This window comes from Aethalodelphis obliquidens, unplaced genomic scaffold (assembly GCF_003676395.1).
Source record: "Aethalodelphis obliquidens isolate GAN/ISIS:26980383/991018 unplaced genomic scaffold, ASM367639v1 scaffold95, whole genome shotgun sequence".
Lineage (NCBI taxonomy): Eukaryota > Metazoa > Chordata > Mammalia > Artiodactyla > Delphinidae > Aethalodelphis > Aethalodelphis obliquidens.
Genome location: NW_020838039.1, coordinates 2,931,743 through 2,953,351, shown reverse-complemented (window position 1 = coordinate 2,953,351; position 21,609 = coordinate 2,931,743). Strand labels below are relative to the sequence as shown.

General features: G+C 38.1%; 1 protein-coding gene across 2 annotated transcripts in view; it reads left to right on the top strand.

Moving 5' to 3' along the window:
• The window catches only part of ARHGAP24 (Rho GTPase activating protein 24), a 506,772-nt gene that overhangs the window by 291,802 nt on the left and 193,361 nt on the right, over positions 1-21,609 (top strand). Inside the window, exon 1 of one of the 2 annotated variants that reach the window (XM_027095829.1) lies at positions 17,978-18,354. The exons of the other annotated variant lie outside the window; for it this stretch is intronic. The gene's annotated coding sequence lies outside the window, so the exon portion shown is untranslated. Of the gene's footprint in view, positions 1-17,977; positions 18,355-21,609 lie in introns of those variants that run through there. 2 annotated transcript variants of the gene reach the window in all.

Below are 21,609 nucleotides of genomic sequence, written 5' to 3'. Positions count from 1 at the left end.
AAGCAGATGGGAGACAGAAATTAGAATAATTAGCAAAAAAATGATAGACAAGAATGGGTATCTCTGAAGGGCAAAAGCCATTAAATGGAAAGGAAAAATATTTAAAGACACAATGAAAGAAAAAAGTAAAATTAAAAGCATACCTGGATCTGCAAATTAAATGGGCCCATCAAACTGACATAAAACAGGATATGTGGACATATCCTGTTATCTAGCATCAAGGAAAAGAAAAATTCCACTGGCACCTAGATGATAAAATCAAGTCGCATAGAAAGGGGAAAACAAACAAAACAAAACAAAACAAAACAGGCTTACCTCAGACTTCTTCACAGCAATTATGAGTGCCAGAAGACACTGGAGGATAATAATTTTCATTGGTATCATTTACCAATGAAAATATATCTAGCAAGCTGCTGTAGGAACATATTCTCTGTGATACAATACCTGTCTATGCCTTCCTGAAAAAAATGACTCAAATGTAAACTTCGTGAAATAAAGAATGAATCAAAATCAAAAACTCAAGAATAGGAATGTGTGATAAGATTCTCACAGTAACACTGACTTAATTTAACTATAGGACTAAGAGTAAATACCTGGTAAAAATAGGGTTATAGAAGAGAAAGCAGGTATTATTATATCATTCTTATTATTTTTGGAATATTTATGTATAATTAAAATGTAGGGAAAGGTGGGAGAGGAGATGGAAGAAAGTATAAGTAATAATAGTCCATATTTTTAAATCTGAGCATCCAATTATATTGTGAGAACTTGAAATATATGATTAAATGAATAAAAGATATATTCTGTGTGTGTGCATATATATCTTTAAATTATTTTCCTAGCTCTGTCTGGTGAGAGGGTCTAGAAGGAATGTATGAGTGTTCAGCACTTGGTTCCTAAATGCTGTTCTCCATTAAGATAAATCAAGGTGAGAAGACTGATTTTAGTCTGGGACAGGGAAAGTATAGCTAAGCCTGAAACATCTTGTTGCCCCAGAAATAAGAATGTGCTCAAAGAATGATAGTGACATAACAAAAGGACACAGGAGCCAGACTGAAGGGGCTCTCACTGGCCAAATTTGAAATAATTTCAATATTAAAGTAGATAATAAAATAATTGGTTTTAACCAATTGAATAAAATAAAAACCCATGAGTTTCTTTTAATATAAATAAATAAAAATGGTTGTGACAGGAAAGCTCTTTTTTATTATACAATAAAATGACAGCTAATAAATATACAAGTAACCAATGGATGCTAAAAACTGCTGGGTGAGACTATGATAAGAAAATGGATCAAAGTTAAGTTCATCAATTTCAGGGCAATCTGATGTCACATGCCTCTTGATATAATGCAATGAGAAGGACCCAACATCACTTTCCTGGCATTTCTGCTAAAAACGTATAACCTGAATCTAATCCTGAGGAAATGTTAGGCAAATACAAACTGAGAGACAGTCTATAAAATAATTTGCTGTACCCTTAAAAATTTCAAGATCAATAAAGACAAAGAAAGATTGAGGAAATGTTCCAGATTAAAGGAGTCTATAGAAAAAGAACACTAAATGCAATGCATGGCGATGGACTGGATCCTGAAACGGAGAAATAATAGCTCTAAAGGACATTAGTGGGATAATTTACAAATTTGAATATGGACTGTGGGTTAGATAATAATATTTTATCAATGTTAAATTTCATAATTTTGAGAATTATACTGTAGCAATGTAACAAAATATCCTTGCTCTTAGGAAGCACTGTGTACTGCTAAAGGTATACATTGTCTCCAACTTACTCTCAGTGATTCAGAAAAAAAATGATATGCCTATACATAGATTGATAGATGGAAATTGGTAAATCTGGGTACAGGGTGTTTGGGTTTTGTTTGTAGTATTCTTCAAATCTTTCTGTAAGTTTGCAATTATGCCGAAATAAAAAGTTACAAACATCTAATGATGATTCATCTGTATTATAGCCCTTCCACCTTTGCACAACTATTTCTGTACCACATCTCTCCAAGTAGAAACAGGCATCTCCAAAGTTTTTCACTGAATGGTGTATCCCAGTGCATGTATGTCTTGGTCATATGTTTATAAACTACACACACACACACACACACACACACTACCAATACTTCTAACACTTCAGTGGAGTGCCACACGTCTCCATCCTTGTTCATCTTTTCTAAGTACACTCACTCTTCTATCTCATCTACTCATATCTTTACATGTCATCTACTTGTCAATAACAAATGGAGTTTGAAGAATAAAAACACTTTAACATTTCACCAGCAAAGTCCAATGATATCTCCTGAAATATATATTCTTTCATAGGAAAGTATTACTAACATAGATGATGATAGACTCATTGAATAATATCAAGAAAGAAATCAACGTTGAAGTTTATTGCAAGACCCAGGGACTTGATAGTTTCCAGGATGAAAACATAAAGAATATACTGACTAAAATTTCAAAGAAAAATAAAATTATTTTCTGGATAAGCTAAAACTGCTAGTAATTATCTTACCAGTTCAATAACTGCTGGCTAAACTGGCCTATGGGAGTGCTTTTTTCCCCTAGAACTGTGGGAAATATGCATTGACATCTCTTAATCTCAAATGCTGGGATTAATAGACCCAACAATGTGTTGATTAAAATGATGGAGGAAACACTGCAAGGGCCAATTTTTGATGAAGGAGACGGATCTATTCAAGTAAGACTTTTTATTGATTAGTGGCCATATAGTGATGAAGAAACATACAGTATTCAGATTTGAAACAGACACATCTTCACACAAAAACAATCCTTAAGAGATATTCAAATAAGCAATTCTTGAACACTTGATAAAAAGAGGAATGGATACTAGGGAAGTCAATTCACATGTGACTAGCTCCTGGAAGCTTCTGCCACATTGATGAGATTAGGGTCCTTGGTGTGATTCATTCATTCATTCAAATCAGTAAACATTTATTAGGTAGTCATTTTGTTAAGCTTTTTGACTGACAGTAAAATATGGCGTTTATTTTTCTTAGCCACCTGAGAAGTTTTGTAGATAAGTCCAAGGTATTAAGGATAGAGGAAAGAGATTTTATGAAGACAAAAGAAGACACATTTGTTATTATGCTTACTTGCTTGTCTCTAAAGTTAAACAAATTTGTAACTTCCAAAAATTGGGGTAAATAAAGATAATGTTTTCTTTTGAAAAACAGATTTGTGGATATATATATGTATGTATGTGTGCAAATATACGTGTATGTGAACAGATGTAGATGGATGGATGGACAGATAATCTGGGTGGATGCACAACAAACTGTTGACAATGGTTAATCCTTAAGAATAGGATAGAATTGAGGTGGTAGGAACCGTAAATTTTACATTATATTCATCTTCATTACTGTTTGTATTGTTTATAAGGAAATATGTTACTTCTGCATTGAAAAGGAATCAAAATAATACGAGGAAAAAGTCTGACTTCCTTGTATTTGGTGGCATTGAAGCCTGAGATCCAATAGCACAGGATTGATGGGCACTTTGTTTTTATTATTTTTTGAACCATGCTTATGTATCTAGGAACTTGTCAAAGACTACAGCCCAGGGAGGCGCCTCCTCTATTCATTTTCAACACTCTGTCTTGTAAATGTGGATTCATTCTTTTCTTGTGAGAAATGACAAAGTCAGGAAGCAGCTCTACACTTCTGAGAGAAATCTTTTTTTCTGTATAAACTCAGGAAGCTTGATCCTCAGTGTGTTTGGGGATCCCAAAGAAGTTTAATATTTAAAAATTATTAAGCACAATGTGGTTTGGCAATATATCTGATGACTCCTCCCATAAGAAAATACTAACAGTCCTCCTATTATACACTGAAAAATAAAATGTCTCCCCACTGCCTACATTTTTATTCTTGGGAATCTTAAAAAACTCAACATTGGTGTTACCATTGCAGTTGTTTTTTCAATAACTGGCTGTTATAATTTTCTTATGATACAGCAGATATCTTCCCAGTCCTCATAGATAAATAAACCTTAAACATATTTAAAACATATGGGAGATAATTACCTCAGAGAATAGTTGAACTTCACATCGGAAAGAACCTCCAAGGTACTCTAACTAAATCCTCTCATTTTGTATAGGCAAAAACTAAGCCCCAGTGAAGTGTTTTGTCCAAGGTCACACAGCTAATTGCTGACAGAACCAAGGTTGGAAAACTAATTGGTTGTGACTGATATCTCCTGTCTGTACCTGGGAATGTTAGCTTCCCACACTATGCCGATTCTTCCTTTTGTGCAGCTTAGTTAGGAACTTTGCCATATAAGGAAGGATATCTTCATCTAAGAAAAAAATCCAGGAGTGGAGCAGGAGAGTGGATTGAGATTTGACTGAGTTTTGTGTTTATCCATATTGACTCACTGATGGTTAATGCATTGAAAAATAAGCCTGTGCTTATTAAATAATCAAAATATCTAGGGGCACTCATCTAAACTAAGATTCTTATATTTTATAGCCAAAATGTTTATGTGAATTCATCACTTTATATGGGAGACTAGACACTATATACTTGTTTTCTGTGACTCTCTTATAATGAGGTGTCACTTTTCATTGTTCCATATAATTTTTTAATAAAATATACTATGGAACTGAAAGATTAATATATCCCAAATGGTTCAGTTGATCTGGCTGTTTTATATATATTGTACTCCTTGTCCAAGTTGTGTAAAAATCCTTCACTTTTTAAAAATCTTGCCTCGCTTTAGGAGCCAGTTACTCTAAAACCTCTGACCTCAGTTTTGATACTATCATCATCTGAAAGGCAGGTTTAATGCCAACCTCTAGGTAGGGTGGTGTATATCCAGGTTTGTCTATAAGAGTCCTGGTTTTTATCTGCTATCCCATTGTAATTAATGAGTGCCTCCTTTTATTCTCAAAGAGTCAAGTTTTGGATAGTGAAATATATGGTTATCCTACCTACAGTGGATGTAAAATATGCTAGAGAAGGAATTTTCCTACTCCAACTTTAAAGCAAATCTCAGCATTTTTTTTCCTGTTTGAGCTGTCTGCCCCTTTCTGTTTTCAATGTCTTAAGAGTTTTACCTCTTCCCTTCCTAGATTCATTGAAACTGATTTTTCTTTCAAACTCCATTCTACTCAAAACTCAATATTTGACTTGATTAAACTAGGATATCTGCCAAGTCCACTTTCATTTTGGTTTCAACTGACTATCCTTTTATAGAGTGTGAATAGATCTTTTAGGCTTAAAATGATTAGGTTATCAAGAGGAATTTGATGAAGGGTTTGTGCTTTGCAGGGAGAAAAACATATAGTTCCGTAGAAACAATGCAAATACAATTGTTTGTGTGTTGGGTCTCAAATCTGAACATGCTTATACCTAGAAAAACCTAAACAGTTCTTCCTAAGGAATCTTTTAAGATCCTGCCAAATTATATTCCAATCGCTTCAAGCCTAATCACCCAAGTTTAAAAATCTATGATCTCCTAAAAGGGGCAGAAAATTTAGTGTAAAGAATATGGGCTTTGTGGCCACATGGACATGATTTCAAATTCTGCTATCACTCTTTCAAGCTGTGTGCCTCAGCTTCCTATTCTGTAAATGGAGAGAACTTATGAAAAGTGTCTTTTATGTAATGAGGATTTACTACATTTTCATGCAATTCTAATACTGTATACATTTTTCTGTAATGATTTTATGGAAATTTTGGAAGTAAGTTTGCCTTTCCTACATCTTCCTACCTATGGAACAATTTAAATATCTTTTGAGGCCATCTCTATCTTTCTATCCCTACTGCCTAATTCCAGACCATCACGATGTCTTAACTGGATAAAGAAAGATCCTCTTAAGTAGTCCTTTAGATCACTTTTTCCTAAATTCTTTCTCCACTTAACATTCTAAAAGCAAAATATCCCATGTTTAAAATCCTTCTGTAGCTACCCATTGTCTTCAGGATAAAACCCCAATTCCTGACTCTGGCTTTTGCCTATATTTCTTCCTGCATATTTTATCTATTAGTCTGTCATTCATTCTACATTCCATCTCTGTAGAACTACTTGAAGTGGCCCAAGTATGTCCTGTCTCCTGCCTGGAATGTTAGTCCTTTTCCTTTCCTTCTGCATTCAAAATGTGCTTTGGTTTCATCTCCTCAAGGAAGCCTTCTTCGGTCACTTCCCTTCTTGATTCCATGCTACTCTAATGTGCTCTCCTATAATTTTATACTGATTTCCCAAGTGTGTAGACTTCTTCCACCTCCAAAAGGTAAATCTCTCCCCATACTGGATTTCGTATTTTTCTTTATACTCAAACATTGCACATTATATGAACTCAATAAATGTGGGCTTCAAAAAATTGAAGGAAGGAAAGAAGGGAAGAGAGGAAGAAAGGAGGGGATGAAAGAAGAAACTTACACCTTATATTCCTAGGAAATTTTGTATTCTGGATAAAGAAATATTATTATCCCATGATATAGCAAGGAATAATTATACAGCTCTCATGACCGAGCACAAGGCCCTGTCTATAGAAGGCAATCAAAAACTATTTGCAGCTTTGATTTATTGACTAAATAAATGGTACCTATGTACTTAAATTAATATTTAGTCAGTACCATAAGAGAAGGGTACTTTTTTCCATAGCAATTTAAAATGATGTTATTTGCCACTGAGTGGTAACGGTGTTCAAGCAAGAAATTTCCTCTACCAGGGTGTCCTAGGGGGATAGATGCTGTGGTGCCTGGGAAGAATCATTCTCTTTCAAACAAAGGATCGCCCTCTCTTTGCCTGCCATCACAAAACACCTTTCTGATGTGACTGGACCCAGAGTGTGTTTAGCCAGTCACATCACCCACAATACATCTGAGTCCCAGGACCCAGAAAGGCTGACTCACTAAAACAGGTAATTAGGAAGCAGTAGGACATGAGACAGGAGAGGAAATCTAATTTACAGCTCACTGGAGAGCTCTGAATCAGTGTGGAGGAGAACTGAGAAGGGAGATGAAATTATCTGTGAGCTCACCTCTCTAAAATTATTTAGTCTTCCCCCTTTTCATTTAAAAAACATATGTTGTAAATGCAAGGATTTAACTTCTGCTCCTGAAGAGTTGGCAGCTGAGAGCAGTTTCTTGAAACCACCTGAAAAGGATAGAATTAGGATATCTGCTATTTCAATAAGTGCAATTACTGTAGAGTTCAGGAGAAAAAGGAGATATCTGGAAGCTCTTAGGACCTTCCAGCAAAAAAAACCCCATACCTAGTTAGGTGCATATATCCATGAAGGATATTCTGGCAAGTCAAGGAGACATTCTGGCCTTTGTGTTAAGAAAATTCAAGGGTTTAAAGGCCCCTTGTGTAGATACAACTACATGCCTAGAGCCCAACAGGGGCTCTTTCTTTATTTCCGGGATGCCTAGCTTATGAGCCACAAGGAGATTTGCAGGGTTCTGTCAGTTGTAAAGGTGGATTAGTCTTTGCCCTCACGCTTATGGACTTGGGTTAGATGACTGTTGACTGAAGAGAAGTAACCCAGGCAGGAATATAAATAATACATTCAAGAAATATTTATCAAAGACCTATATTATAGTTGATACTGTTCTGAACACTGAGAATAATGAGGTTTTAAAAGCCTAAATCTTATGTTTCTGATCTTATTTATAACTTCTGATACAATTCTGATGGTATAAAACGTATTCTAGAGGACATAAAGTAAACATATTTAAACTAACTAATGAAATTAATGAATAAGTAAAAAAGAACCAAAGACAATTTTGGATAGTGGTAAGTGCTATAAAGAAAAACCGAAATAGGGAAATGAGGTAGAGAGAGTAAGTGTATGTGGTGGGGAAGATGGTGAGCCAGAGTGGTCAGGAAATTCTTTTTCTGGGGAGGAAGCATTTTTGTTGTTGTTGTTGTTCTTTTTTTTTTTTTTTTTTTTGGCTTTTTTTTGTTTGTGGGTCATGCTCTTTTTTTTTTTTTTACATCTTTATTGGAGTATAATTGCTTTACAATGGTGTGTTAGTTTCTGCTTTATAACAAAGTGAATCAGTTATACATATACATATGTTCCCATATCTCTTCCCTCTTGTGTCTCTCTCCCTCCCACCCTCCTTATCCCACCCTCTAGGTGGTCACAAAGCACCGAGCTGATCTCCTTGGGCTATGTGGCTGCTTCCCACTAGCTATCTACCTTACGTTTGGTAGCGTATATATGTCCATGCCTCTCTCTCGCTTTGTCACAGCTCACCCTTCCCCCTCCCCATATCCTCAAGTCTATTCTCTAGTAGGTCTGTGTCTTTATTCCTGTCTTACCCCTAGGTTCTTCATGACATTTTTTTCCCTTAAATTCCATATATATGTGTTAGCATATGGTATTTGTCTTTCTCTTTCAGACTTACTTCACTCTGTATGACAGACTCTAGGTCTCTCCACCTCATTACAAATAGCTCAATGTCGTTTCTTTTTATGGCTGAGTAATATTCCATTATTATGGAATACTGGAGTAATATTCCAGTATACATGTGCCACATCTTCTTTATCCATTCATCCAATGATGGACACTTAGGTTGTTTCCATCTCCGGGCTATAGTAAATAGAGCTGCAATGAACATTTGGGTACGTGCCTCTTTTTGAATTATGGTTTTCTCAGGGTATATGCCCAGTAGGGTTGCTTGGTCATATGGTAGTTCTATTTGTAGTTTTTTAAGGAACCTCCATACTGTTCTCCACAGTGGCTGTATCAATTTACATTCCCACCAACAGTGCAAGAGTGTTCCCTTTTCTCCACACCCTCTCCAGCATTTATTGTTTGTAGATTTTTTTATGATGGCCATTCTGACTGGTGTGAGATGATATCACACTGTAGTTTTGATTTGCATTTCTATAATGTTTAATGATGTTGAGCATTCTTTCATGTGTTTGTTGGCAGTCGGCGTATCTTCTTTGGAGAAATGTCTTTTTCGGTCTTCTGCCCATTTTTGGATTGGGTTGTTTGGTTTTTTGTTATTGAGCTGCATGAGCTGCTTGTAAAGTTTGGAGATTAATCCTTTGCCAGTTGTTTCATTTGAAAATACTTTCTCCCATTCTGAGGGTTGTCTTTTGGTCTTGTTTAAGGTTTCCTTTGCTGTGCAAAAGCTTTGAAGTTTCATTAGGTCCCATTTATTTTTGATTTTATTTCCATTCCTCTAGGAGGTGGGTCAAAAAGGATCTTGCTGTGATTTATGTCATAGAGTGTTCTGCCTATGTTTTCCTCTAAGAGTTTGATAGTTTCTGGCCTTTCATTTAGGTCTTTAATCCATATTGAGCTTATTTTTCTGTATGGTGTTAGGGAGTGATCTAATCTCATCCTTTTACATGTACCTGTCCAGTTTTCCCAGCACTACTTATTGAAGAGGCTGTCCTTTCTCCACTGTACATTCCTGCCTCCTTTATCAAAGATAAGGTGAACATATGTGCATGGATTTATCTCTGGGCTTTCTATTCTGTTCCATTGATCTATCTATCTGTTTTTGTGCCAGTACCATACCGTCTTGTTTACTGTAGCTTTGTAGTATAGTCTGAAGTCAAGGAGCCTGATTCCTCCAGCTCCGTTTTTTGTTCTCAAGATTGCTTTGGCTATTTGGGGTCTTTTGTGTTTCCATACAAATTGTGAAATTTTTTGTTCTACTTCTGTGAAAAATGCCAGGGGTAGTTTGATAGGGATTGCATTGAATCTGTAGATTGCTTTGGGTAGTAGAGTCATTTTCACAATGTTAATTCTTCCAATCCAAGAACATGGTATATCTCTCCATCTATTTGTATCATCTTTAATTTCTTTCATCAGTGTCTTATAATTTTCTGCATACAGGTCTTTTGTCTCCTTAGGTAGGTTTACTCCTAGATTTTTTATTCTTTTTGTTGCAATGGTAAATGGGAGTGTTTTCTTGATTTAATTTTCAGATTTTTCATCATTAATGTACAGGAATGCCAGAGATTTCTGTGCATTAATTTTATATCCTGCTACTTTACCAAATTCATTGATTAGCTCTAGTAGTTTTCTGGTAGCATCTTTAGGATTCTCTATGTATAGTATCATGTCATCTGCAAACAGTGACAACTTTACTTCTTCTTTTCCAATTTTGATTCCTTTTATTTCCTTTTCTTCTCTGATTGCTGTGGCTAATATTTCCAAAACTATGTTGAATAAGAGTGGTGAGAGTGGGCAACCTTGTCTTGTTCCTGATCTTAGTGGAAATGCTTTCAGTTTTTCACCATTGAGGATGTTGGTTGTGGGTTTGTCATATATGGCCTTTATTATATTGAGGAAAGTTCCCTCTATGCCTACTTTCTGCAGGGTTTTTATCATAAATGGGTGTTGAATTTTGTCAAAAACTTTCTCTGCATCTATTGAGATGATCATATGGTTTTTCTCCTTCAATTTGTTAATATCGTGTATCATGTTGATTGATTTGCGTATATTGAAGAATCCTTGCATTCCTGGAATAAACCCCACTTGATCATGGTGTATGATCTGTTTAATGTGCTGTTGGATTCTGTTTGCTAGTATTGTGTTGAGGATTTTTGCATCTATGTTCATCAGTGATATTGGGCTGTAGCTTTCTTTCTTTGTGATATCCTTGTCTGGTTTTGGTATCAGGGTGATGGTGGCCTCATAGAATGGCTTTGGAAGTGTTCCTCCCTCTGCTATATTTTGGAAGAGTTTGAGAAGGGTATGTGTTAGCTCTTCTCTAAACATTTGATAGAATTTGCCTGTGAAGCCATCTGGTCCTGGACTTTTGTTTGTTGGAAGATTTTTAATCACAGTTTCAATTTCAGTGCTTGTGTTTGGTCTGTTCAGATTTTCTATTTCTTCCTGATTCAGTCTTGGCAGGTTGTGCATTTCTAAGAATTTGTCCATTTCTTCCAGGTTGTCCATTTTATTGGCATAGAGGTGCTTGTAGTAATCTCTCATGATCTTTTGTATTTCTGTAGTGTCATTTGTTACTTCTCCTTTTTCATTTCTAATTCTATTGATTTGAGTCTTCTCCCGTTTTTCTTGATGAGTCTGGCTAATGGTTTATCAATTTTTTTATCTTCTCAAAGAACCAGCTTTCAGTTTTATTGATCTTTGCTATCATTTCCTTCATTTCTTTTTCATTTATTTCTGATATGAGTTTTATGATTTCTTTCCTTCTGCTAACTTTGGGGGTTTTTTGTTCTTCTTTCTCTAATTGCTTTAGGTGCAAGGTTAGGTTGTTTATTCAAGATGTTTCCTGTTTCTTAAAATAGGATTGTATTGCTATAAACTTCCATCATAGAACTGCTTTTGTGCATCCCATAGATTTTGGGTCGTCGTGTCTCCATTGTCATTTGTTTCTATGTATTTTTTGATTTCCTCTTTGACTTCTTCAGTGATCACTTCGTTATTAAGTCGTGTATTGTTTAGCCTCCATGTGTTTGTATTTTTTACAGATCTTTTCCTGTAATTGATATCTAGTCTCATAGCTTTGTGGTCAGAAAAGATACTTGATACAATTTCGATTTTCTTAAATATACCAAGGCTTGATTTGTGACCCAAGATATGATCTATCCTGGAGAATGTTCCATGAGCACTTGAGAAAAATGTGTATTCTGTTGTTTTTGGATGGAATGTCCTATAAATATCAATTAAGTCTATCTTGTTTAATGTATCATTTAAAGTTTGTGTTTCCTTATTTATTTTCATTTTGGATGATCTGTCCATTGGTGAAAGTGGGCTGTTAAAGTCCCCTACTATGAATGTGTTACTGTCGATTTCCCCTTTTATGGCTGTTAGTATTTGCCTTATGTATTGAGGTGCTCCTATGTTGAGTGCATAAATATTTACAACTGTTAAATCTTCTTCTTGGAACAATCCCTTGATCATTATGTAGTATTCTTCTTTGTCTCTTCTAATAGTCTTTATTTTAAAGTCTACTTTGTCTGATATGAGAATTGCTACTCCAGCTTTCTTTTGGATTCCATTTGCATGGAATATCTTTTTCCATCCCCTTACTTTCAGTCTGTATGTGTCTCTAGGTCTGAAGTGGGTCTCTTGTAGACAGCAAATATATGGGTCTTGTTTTTATATCCATTCAGCCAATCTGTGTCTTTTGCTGGGAGCATTTAGTCCATTTACATTTAAGATAATTATCAATATGTATATTCCTATTCCCATTTTCTTAATTGTTTTGGGTTCATTATTGTAGGTCTTTTCCTCCTCTTGTTTTTCTTGCCTAGAGAAGTTCCTTTCGCAGTTGTTGTAAAGCTGGTTTGGTGGTGCTGAACTCTCTCAGCTTTTGCTTGTCTGTAAAGGTTTTAATTTCTCCATCAAATCTGAATGAGATCCTTGCTGGGTAGAGTAATCGTGGTTGCAGGTTCTTCTCCTTCATCACTTTAAATATGTCCTGCCAGTCCCTTCTGGCTTGCAGAGTTTCTGCTGAAAGATCAGCTCTTAACCTTATGGCGATTCCCTTGTGTGTTATTTGTTGTTTTTCCCTTGCTGCTTTTAATATGTTTTCTTTGTATTTAATTTTTGACAGTTTGATTAATATGTGTCATGGCGTATTTCTCCTTGGATTTATCCTGTATGGGACTCTCTGTGCTTCCTGGACTTGATTGACTATTTCCTTTCCCATATTAGGGAAGTTTTCAACTGTAATCTCTTCAAATATTTTCTCAGTACCTTTCTTTTTCTCTTCTTCTTCTGGAACCCGTATAATTCAAATGTTGGTGTGTTTAATGTTGTCCCAGAGGTCTCTGAGACTGTCCTCAGTTCTTTTTATTCTTTTTTCTTTATTCTGCTCTGCAGTAGTTATTTCCACTATTTTATCTTCCAGGTCACTTATTCGTTCTTCTGCCTCAGTTATTCTGCTATTGATCCCATCTAGAGTATTTTTGTTTTTTTTTTATTTTGCCATACGTGGGCCTCTCACTGCTGTGGCCTCCCCCGTTGCGGAGCACAGGCTCCGGATGCGCAGGCTCAGTGGCCATGGCTCACGGGCCCAGCCTCTCCGCGGCATGTGGGATCCTCCCGGACTGGGGCACAATCCCGTGTCCCCTGCATCGTCAGGCAGACTCCCAACCACTCCGCCACCAGGGAATCCCTAGAGTATTTTTAATTTCATTTATTGTGTTGTTCATCATTGTTTGTTTCATCTTTAGCTCTTCTAGGTCGTTGTTAAATGTTTCTTGCATTTTCTCTATTCTATTTCCAAGATTTTGGATCATCTTTACTATCATTATTCTGAATTCTTTTTCAGGTAGACTGCCTAGTTCTTCTTCATTTGTTAGGTCTAGTGGGTTTTTATCTTGCTCCTTCATCTTCTGTGTGTTTTCCTGTCTTCTCATTTTGCTTATATTACTGTTTTGGGTCTCCTTTTTGCAGGCTGCACGTTCGTAGTTCCCGTTGTTTTTGTTGTCTGTCCCCAGTGGCTAAGGTTGGTTCAGTGGGTTGTGTAGGCTTCCTGGTGGAGGGGACTAGTGCCTGCGTTCTGGTGGATGAGGCTGGATCTTGTCTTTCTGGTGGGAAGGTCCACGTGTGGTGTTGTGTTTTGGGGTGTCTGTGGACTTATTATGATTTTAGGCAGCCTCTCTGCTAATGGGTAGGGTTGTGTCCCTGTCTTGCTAGTTGTTTGGCATAGCGTGTCCAGCACTGTAGCTTGCTGGTCGTTGAGTGAAGCTGGGGGCTGGTGTTGAGATGGAGATCTCTGGGAGATTTTCACTGTTTGATATTATGTGTAGCTGGGAGGTCTCTTGTGGACCAGTGTCCTGAAGTTGGCTCTCCCACCTCAGAGGCACAGCACTGACTGCTGGTTGCAGCACCAAGAGCCTTTCATCCACACGGCTCAAAATAAAAGGGAGACAAAGTAGAAAGAAAGAATTAGTAGAACAAGAAAGAAAGAAAGAATGAAAGGAGGGAGGGAGGGAGGAAGGAAGGAGGGAAGGAAGGAAAAAAGAAAGAAAGAAGATAAAGTAAAAAAAAGTAAGATAAAATACAATAAAGTTATTGAAATAAAAAATAATTATTAAGAAAAAAATTTAAAAAAACACAAAAGAACGTACGGATAGAACCCTAAGACAAATGGTGGAAGCAAAGCTATACAGACAAAATCTCACACAGAAGCATATACATACACACTCACAAAAAGAGGAGAAGGGGAAAAAATAATAAATTCTGCTCTCAAAGTCCACCGCCTCAATTTGGGATGATTCGTTGTCTAAAGGAGGGAAGGAAGGAAAGAAAGAAAGAAAGAAGATAAAGTAAAATAAAATAAAATAATTAAAATAAAAAAATTATTAAAATAAAACAAGAAAACGGACGGATAGAACCCTAGGACAAATGGTGGCATAGACAGAGGCATAGACATACACACTCACAAAAAGAGGAAAAGGGGAAACAATCATAAATATTGCTCTCAAAGTCCACCTCCTTAATTTGGTATGATTCGTTGTCTATTCATGTATTCCACAGATGCATGGTACATCAAGTTGATTGTGGAGCTTTAATCCGCTGCTCCTGAGGCTGCTGGGAAAGATTTCCCTTTCTCTTCTTTGTTCTCACAGCTCCCGGGGTTCAGCTTCGGATTTGGCCCCGCCTCTGCGTCGCCAGAGACCGTCTGTTCTTCGCTCAGACAGGATGGGGTTAAAGGAGCCGCTGATTCGGGGCCTATGGCTCACTCAGGCTGGGGGGAGGGAGGGGCACGGAGTGCGGGGCGGGCATGCGGCGGCAGAGGCCCGCATGACGTTGCACCAGCCTGAGGCGCGCCGTGTGTTCTCCCGGGGAAGTTGTCCCTGGATCCCGGGACCCTGGCAGTGGAGGGCTGCACAGGCTCCCCGGAAGGGGGGTGTGGAGAGTGAGCTGTGCTCGCACACAGGCTTTCTTGGTGGCGGCAGCAGCAGCCTTAGCGTCTCATGCCCGTCTCTGGGGTCCGCGCTTTTAGCCGCGGCTCGCGCCCGTCTCTGGATCTCCTTTAAGCAACGCTCTCAATCCCCTCTCCTCGCGTATCAGGAAACAAAGAGGTAAGAAAAAGTCTCTTGCCTCTTTGGCAAGTCCAGGCTTTTCCCCGGACTGCCTCCCGGCTAGCCGTGGGACACTATCCCCCTGCAGGCTGTGTTCACGCCGCCAACCCCAGTCCTCTCCCTGCGCTCCGACTGAAGCCCGAGCCTCAGCTCCCAGCCCCGCCCGCCCCGGCAGGTGACCAGACAAGCCTCTCAGGCTGGTGAGTGCTGGTCAGCACTGATCCCCTGTGCGGGAATCTCTCCGCTTTGCCCTCCGCACCCCTGTGGCTGTGCTCTCCTCCGCAGCTCAAAGCTTTCCCCCTCCACCACCCGCAGTCTCCGCCTGCGAAGGGGCTTCCTAGTGTGTGGAATCCTTTCCTCCTTCACAGCTCCCTCCCACTGGTGCAGGTACCGTCCCTATTCTTTTGTCTCTGTTTATTCTTTTTTCTTTTGCCCTACCCAGGTACGTGGGGGGTTTCTTGCCTTTTGGGAGGTCTGTGGTCTTCTGCCAGCGTTCAGTAGGTGTTCTGTAGGAGTTGTTCCACGTGTGGATGTATTTCTGGTGTATCTGTGGGGAGGAAGGTGATCTCCACGTCTTACTCTTCCGCCATCTTCCTGGAAGCTGAGAGGAAGCATTTGAGATGAGCTTTGAGTGCTGAGAAGGGGGATAGTTCTGTGAAGATATGAGGGAGGAACATGCTAGACAGATGGAACAACAGGTTAGGAAAGCAGCAGGAAAGATAAACAGGGGCGAAATGATGAAGAGCCTAGGAGGCTATGGTTAGGCATTTGGATTTATACGAAGGGCAGTGGGAAACTTATAGGGATGAAACAGGGAATGATGGGAAACTATTGGACCCTATGAACCAGGGGATAATGGGAAACCATTGGAAGGGATGAAGGAGAGTAATGATGGAAAACCATTGGATGATATGTAGCAGGGAATGATAGAAACCAGCAGAGGAGAGGAAGAGGGGAATAATTACTCTGGCTGCTGCTAGGAGACTGGATTGTGAGAGGAAATGGGCAACCAAGTAAGCATGTGCTGGAATTGGTTTAAGAGGGTTAATGCTTGAGATTTTTTATGTGCATCAGTCCCCTGGGCCTGTTAAAAACTTCCATGTATGAAAACTTCTCCCAAGCATAGAATAATCTAATAACTGTTCATGCATTCACTTCCCTTCACTGCTATCACAAAACTGCTCTCTGGGATTCTTTAGTACAAGCTTTCTTCTTACGTTACTGTAAACCTGAAAAGGAGGAGGAGATCAAGAGTTAGAGAATTCCGACTGCCTTGTCTGTGTTAATACAGTCTGCCCTGGAGTTCACCTCTGCCGTAAGTACTTCTCCCATCAGTGGAATTCAACTCCACAGATTCCGTCTTCATAACACAGTGACTCTTCCCCTCTAAACTACCTTAGTATTCTGAAATTCAGAGCATGCCCAGTGTAGGGCAACCTGGAGTATGTCCAAGGGTCCTAAATATAAAGGGACAAAAAAGTTTTAAATGGTCGTATATCACTGTGCTATTTTAGATCGTGCTGAATTTCACATATTGACAGCGCTTGCTTCCCTCCCAATTCGTAGAAAGGAACCATGTCATGAATTACAAAGTAAGTTTGAGGGCCAATTTCCTGTTGCTTGCACTGGTCACCAAAATTGCTGGTTCTTTCTTTGCTTAACCTATTTTGAGAGACTTTGGTTCCTGAAGTCAGTACCTATAATCTATTGTCTGTGGCTCAGCCCACTTCTGTTCTAAACAACCTGCTGGTATTTGACTTCTCTTTACACCTTTTTTCCTGAGTCCGCTCAACAACCCTGAATCCATCTAAATCTCTGTGTGTCTCCTCACAGCCTACTTCTCTTTCAAAGTTTTACTCACGCTTCCTTTCTGCCTTTTCTAACAGACAACAGGCAAAATGTTCAAATCAAAAAAGAAATAAAAGGAAAATATGGAAAACTTTTAGTAAGCCCAAGAAATACATATCAGTGTGTCAAACTTGTCATATTTGACATATTAGTGTTACGTATAAATGTAGATTAGATGTTAATGTCTGTGGAATTTCCCTTTGCATAGAGCACAATCAGACAGTTCAGAATAAAAGGAGAATAGGATTGTGCCATTGTGTCAAGAAGCACTTGGTTTTACGAGATTTCTCTCTCAGCATTTACGTGTTCTGAATATGAATTGCTTATTTGTCAGTGTTGTAAAAATGATACTGTATGCATTAATTACTCAGCATTTTGGAAAACATGTTTCAAAAAATCTAATCCAATTTTCATTTTAAAAAGTATACTTTTATAATTATTTGGTCACGTATAATAAATAATAGTCAAGAATAAACTTGTATGTGTGGTAAAAATTTTTCTGACAAATTGGAAGTGGAGATTTTTGGTAATAGTAATGTGTTTCCCGTTCGAGAGCCATGTAACAATACCACTGATACTGGGTAGAAATACTGAACACCTGTCACAGGTCCATCCCTTTCAGAAGTAGTTCTCTGTAAGCACTAAGGGATGTTCACATCCCCTGAAAAATGGCAACTCCTGAGTCATAAAAATATTCTGGAAAATCATCAGTGGAAAGATTATTTCCTAAGTATAAAAGAAATTAGGCATTATAGAGAGACTTTCACTCTTAAGGATTTTAAAGTGGAGGGAAATTTTTTTTTCTGAGAACAGATTGTTCTCACACTGTAATTGTGTTACTCATCCTGCCAGCTCATTTGGGTATTATACAAGGATACAGAGGAAAAAGCTAAACCATTTCCCCTCAGGTACACTAGCGTAGTAGAAAAAGCATTGAATTGGGAATTGTGAAACCTGGTAACTATTCTTAGCTGGCACGAATGAGCTATGTGAGTGACCTTGCACAAATCATGTTTTCTCTGGGCATCAGTTTCATTATTTATAAAATGAGGGCATTGGGTTAAATTATATTTAAGATCCTGTTGTGCTTTCTATGCTTCTCATTTTTAATTCTCCTTTTCTTTTTAAAAAAAATTTTTGTCTTTTTTCTGAATGCTCAAATACTACATTATTTAAGGTATATTTCCTGGCAGTTTTTTTTTTTTTTCTTCCCTCCTAGTCTCTTTCTTCAATATATGGGATAGGAGGATACTGACTAAGTCTGAGGGGAAGGAGGAGGAATAAAATTAGCTACAGGAAGGGTTTATATCCCCCTCTACAAGAAAACTTAACTACAGCTACCACCACTTTGAAAGGAATGGTTTATGTCCAAACAGCAATTTCCAGACAAGCTCTGTACTTTTTTGCCAACAGAATTAACTTTAAACTGAAGTCAGTAGACAGTTAAACAAGAGTCGGCACTGGAAACAGCTGTGAGTAGACAAGACCAGTTACTTATAAGGTACTGTTTTTTACTCACTGAAATCTCCTTCAGGGTTCATTTGTTTCGGGCACAAGTATTCTGTGGTCATTTGACCTTTTTCTCCCACTTTGCCTCTATTCTGAGAGAAAACACATTCTAAAATATCTTAGCTCTTTAGCTCTTTAGTATTGTTTTGTAGCTGTTGGTGGTTGAAGCTGCTCAGATTTTGTTTAGTTTTGTTTTCAGGAACCTAATAATTGTTGTTATTTTATTTTGAAGCTTAGTTTAACTTTGTCCTTTGTTTCTTCTTGTCATGGGTGGTTTTTATGTTTTATTGTTCATATCAAATAAAGAGGGATATGCTTTAATATTACAGAATGCTCTTGACCTGGGGGGAGGGGGGGCAGAGATTGGTTAATGCATCATTAGCTTCAAGTATAAAACCTATATAGCCAATCAGATAAGAGGACCAGCACAGGGCAGCTCCAGGCACTTTGGCTCAGTCGAGGCTCCCTGACCTCATTACAGCTTGGTGGGTCTGACCTGGAAAACACAAGCTTTTGAATTGGGGTTTTATCTTTAGTTTGTTTCTATACTTGTTAATTTTAACCCTTCCTTCCCTTTACCCCCATTTATCTTTAAAAATTCTGGTAAGCCTGCTTTTTTTTAAATGAAGTTTATCTTGTTAAGCTCATCCACCTTAAAGGGACAACATTTCTAAGAGTGATGTTTGCCATAAGATTTTAAATCACTGAGCTATGGAGGGGCTTTCGGAGCAGAAGAAGAGGAATAGCCCACGTGGCAGTGGAGTGGACAGAAAAGACCCCTTGTACCACTGTCATCTGAGATGTCACTCTTTCCCCAGAGGCCTGGTTAACTAATATATAGTATTTGCTGCTGGTCAATAAAAGGAGTTCTCTATCTGTGGACTTTCCAGAAAGAAATCTTACAAGTCTACCACTGAAAACTCCAAAAGTTTTAGAAAGGATTTAGCCATTTTTGGAGAGTCATCTTTCTGAAATCCACTATATATTTTGCTATCTCTCTGGAGGAGACTAAATTCAATTTAATGTTTTCTGAATTGCTTGGTATTCTCGTCATGAATACACATAATGGAATTATTCTATAATATAATAATACTTGGGGGCTCTATTCTGTGGTGTGTAAGCCTATTCTTATGTCAAAAGGTCACATAATTACTATGCTTTTAAAACTTGTTATATTATTCTTATAGGACATTTTTTATGTGTGTGTCCACCATCCATATGGAAATGGGATTTCATTACCTACTGATGTGGACAGTTTGCATTCTCTAACAACTGTCTTCAGCCTCAACCATCCCTTTGTAATTATTATTTCATTTGTGCTGTGCACAAGGAAACCAGAAAACAAACAAGTTTATAAAAAATTATGGAAGGAATGAGAGACAATAACTTTATCTGAAGACCCCAAGAGAATCTTTTATGAGGAAAGTGTAGAACCAAAGTACATAGACACAGTGACATCTATTTTAGGTGCTTAGGAGACTTGGTTTATGTCCAAGTTCTTAGTTGTGTTGTCATGGAAGTGGCTCTGGGATAACTACCTCATTCCTGCATCAAATACAGAAAGTGCTATTTGTTCTGCTTTTTTTTTTTTTTTTAAATTTACTTATTTTATTTATTTATTTTTGGCTGTACTGGGTCTCTGTTGCTGTGCACAGGCTTTCTCTAGTTATGGCGAGCAGGGGCTGCTCTTCGTTGTGGTGCACACACTTATCATTGCAGTGGCTTCTCTTGTTGTGGAGCACGGGCTCTAGGCGCACGGGCTTCAGTAGCTGTGGCTCACGGGCTTCAGTAGCTGAGGCTCACGGGCTCTAGAGCGCAGGCTCAGTAGTTGTGGCGCACGGGCTTAGTTGCTCCATGGCATGTGGGATCTTCCCGGACCAGGGCTCGAACCCATGTCCCCCGCATTGGCAGGCAGATTCTTAACCATTGCGCCACCAGGGAAGCCCTGTTCTGCTTTTTATACAGTTATTGGAGACATGTGTCAAGGAATCAGTGACTAGCCAAATCCCAAGGGGTCTATAATATTAATTAATATTAATCAAGTACTATGTATTCTATTTTAGTCCCATTCACACATATGCTATTCACATGCATGTATGACTGGGAAATAGCATAATACTGCTTTGTAGGAAAGAGAGAAAAGGAAAAAAAAATCATCATCATCTAGTCTATGCAATTCTTCTGTGTGGTGATGATATTTTAGGGAAAAAAGAGGAATGCAAGGCTAATTGTCTCAATAATATCTTGGTTTCTTTAACTGCATCTTCTCTTGCAGCTTTTTTTTAAGCTGAAAATACTGTAAAGCATTGAATTTAGTAGCTGAATATATGTTTTCTTATCTTCCAATATTTTTTATGTTGTGCATTTCAGAGCAAAATGAATCACTGGTTTCTCAATGATCTTGATAATTAATCCTATTCTACACAAGAAAAATATTAAAACTGGGTATATTAGACAGATACGTGAAGCTATAAGCTGAGTCCAGGGCAATTCTACATTCCAACTTTAATTAGAATCCACTGCTAATGACTTGATCATAGAGCTTTGTATAGAACTACATTGTGAGGCCTTTTGTATTGGAGGCCCTTTTTAAACTTAAGCTGTTTTTTTAAATACAGATTTCTCCTAGTCACCGTAGAAATTGTTCTAGGTGTTAAAGCATCTTGTGGTGTATATGACAAAGTCTTTCTGTTTGAAACAATGAATTAAGGACTGCCTTTTGTCTGCAACAGTGAATTTAGGGTCTACATAAATTTAGAAACATTGTCTAAAAGATAGAGATTTTTCCCTCCCTCCTTCTTTCAGTTAAATGGCATGAGTTATTTTAAAATAAAATGATATTCTAATTGAAACATAACTCTTTAAATTTGAAAGTATACTATTGTTATTTTAAGTCAATATGATGAAGGTTTCCCTTACTTGACTATTTCAGGTTAATCAGAATTTAATTTTCACATTCATACCTAATTAGGAAATTTTATATATGATGCATATTTTGCATGAGAACTATATTACCACAACATCTAAACGTAAAATCCCTGAGGGCTTCCCTGGTGGCGCAGTGGTTGAGAGTCCGCCTGCCGATGCAGGGGACGCGGGTTCGTGCCCTGGTCCAGGGGGATTCCCCCATGCCGCAGAGCGGCTGGGCCCGTGAGCCATGGCCGCTGAGCCTGCGCATCCGGAGCCTGTGCTCCGCAACTGGAGAGGCCACAGCAGTGAGAGGCCCACGTACCGCAAAAAAAAAAAA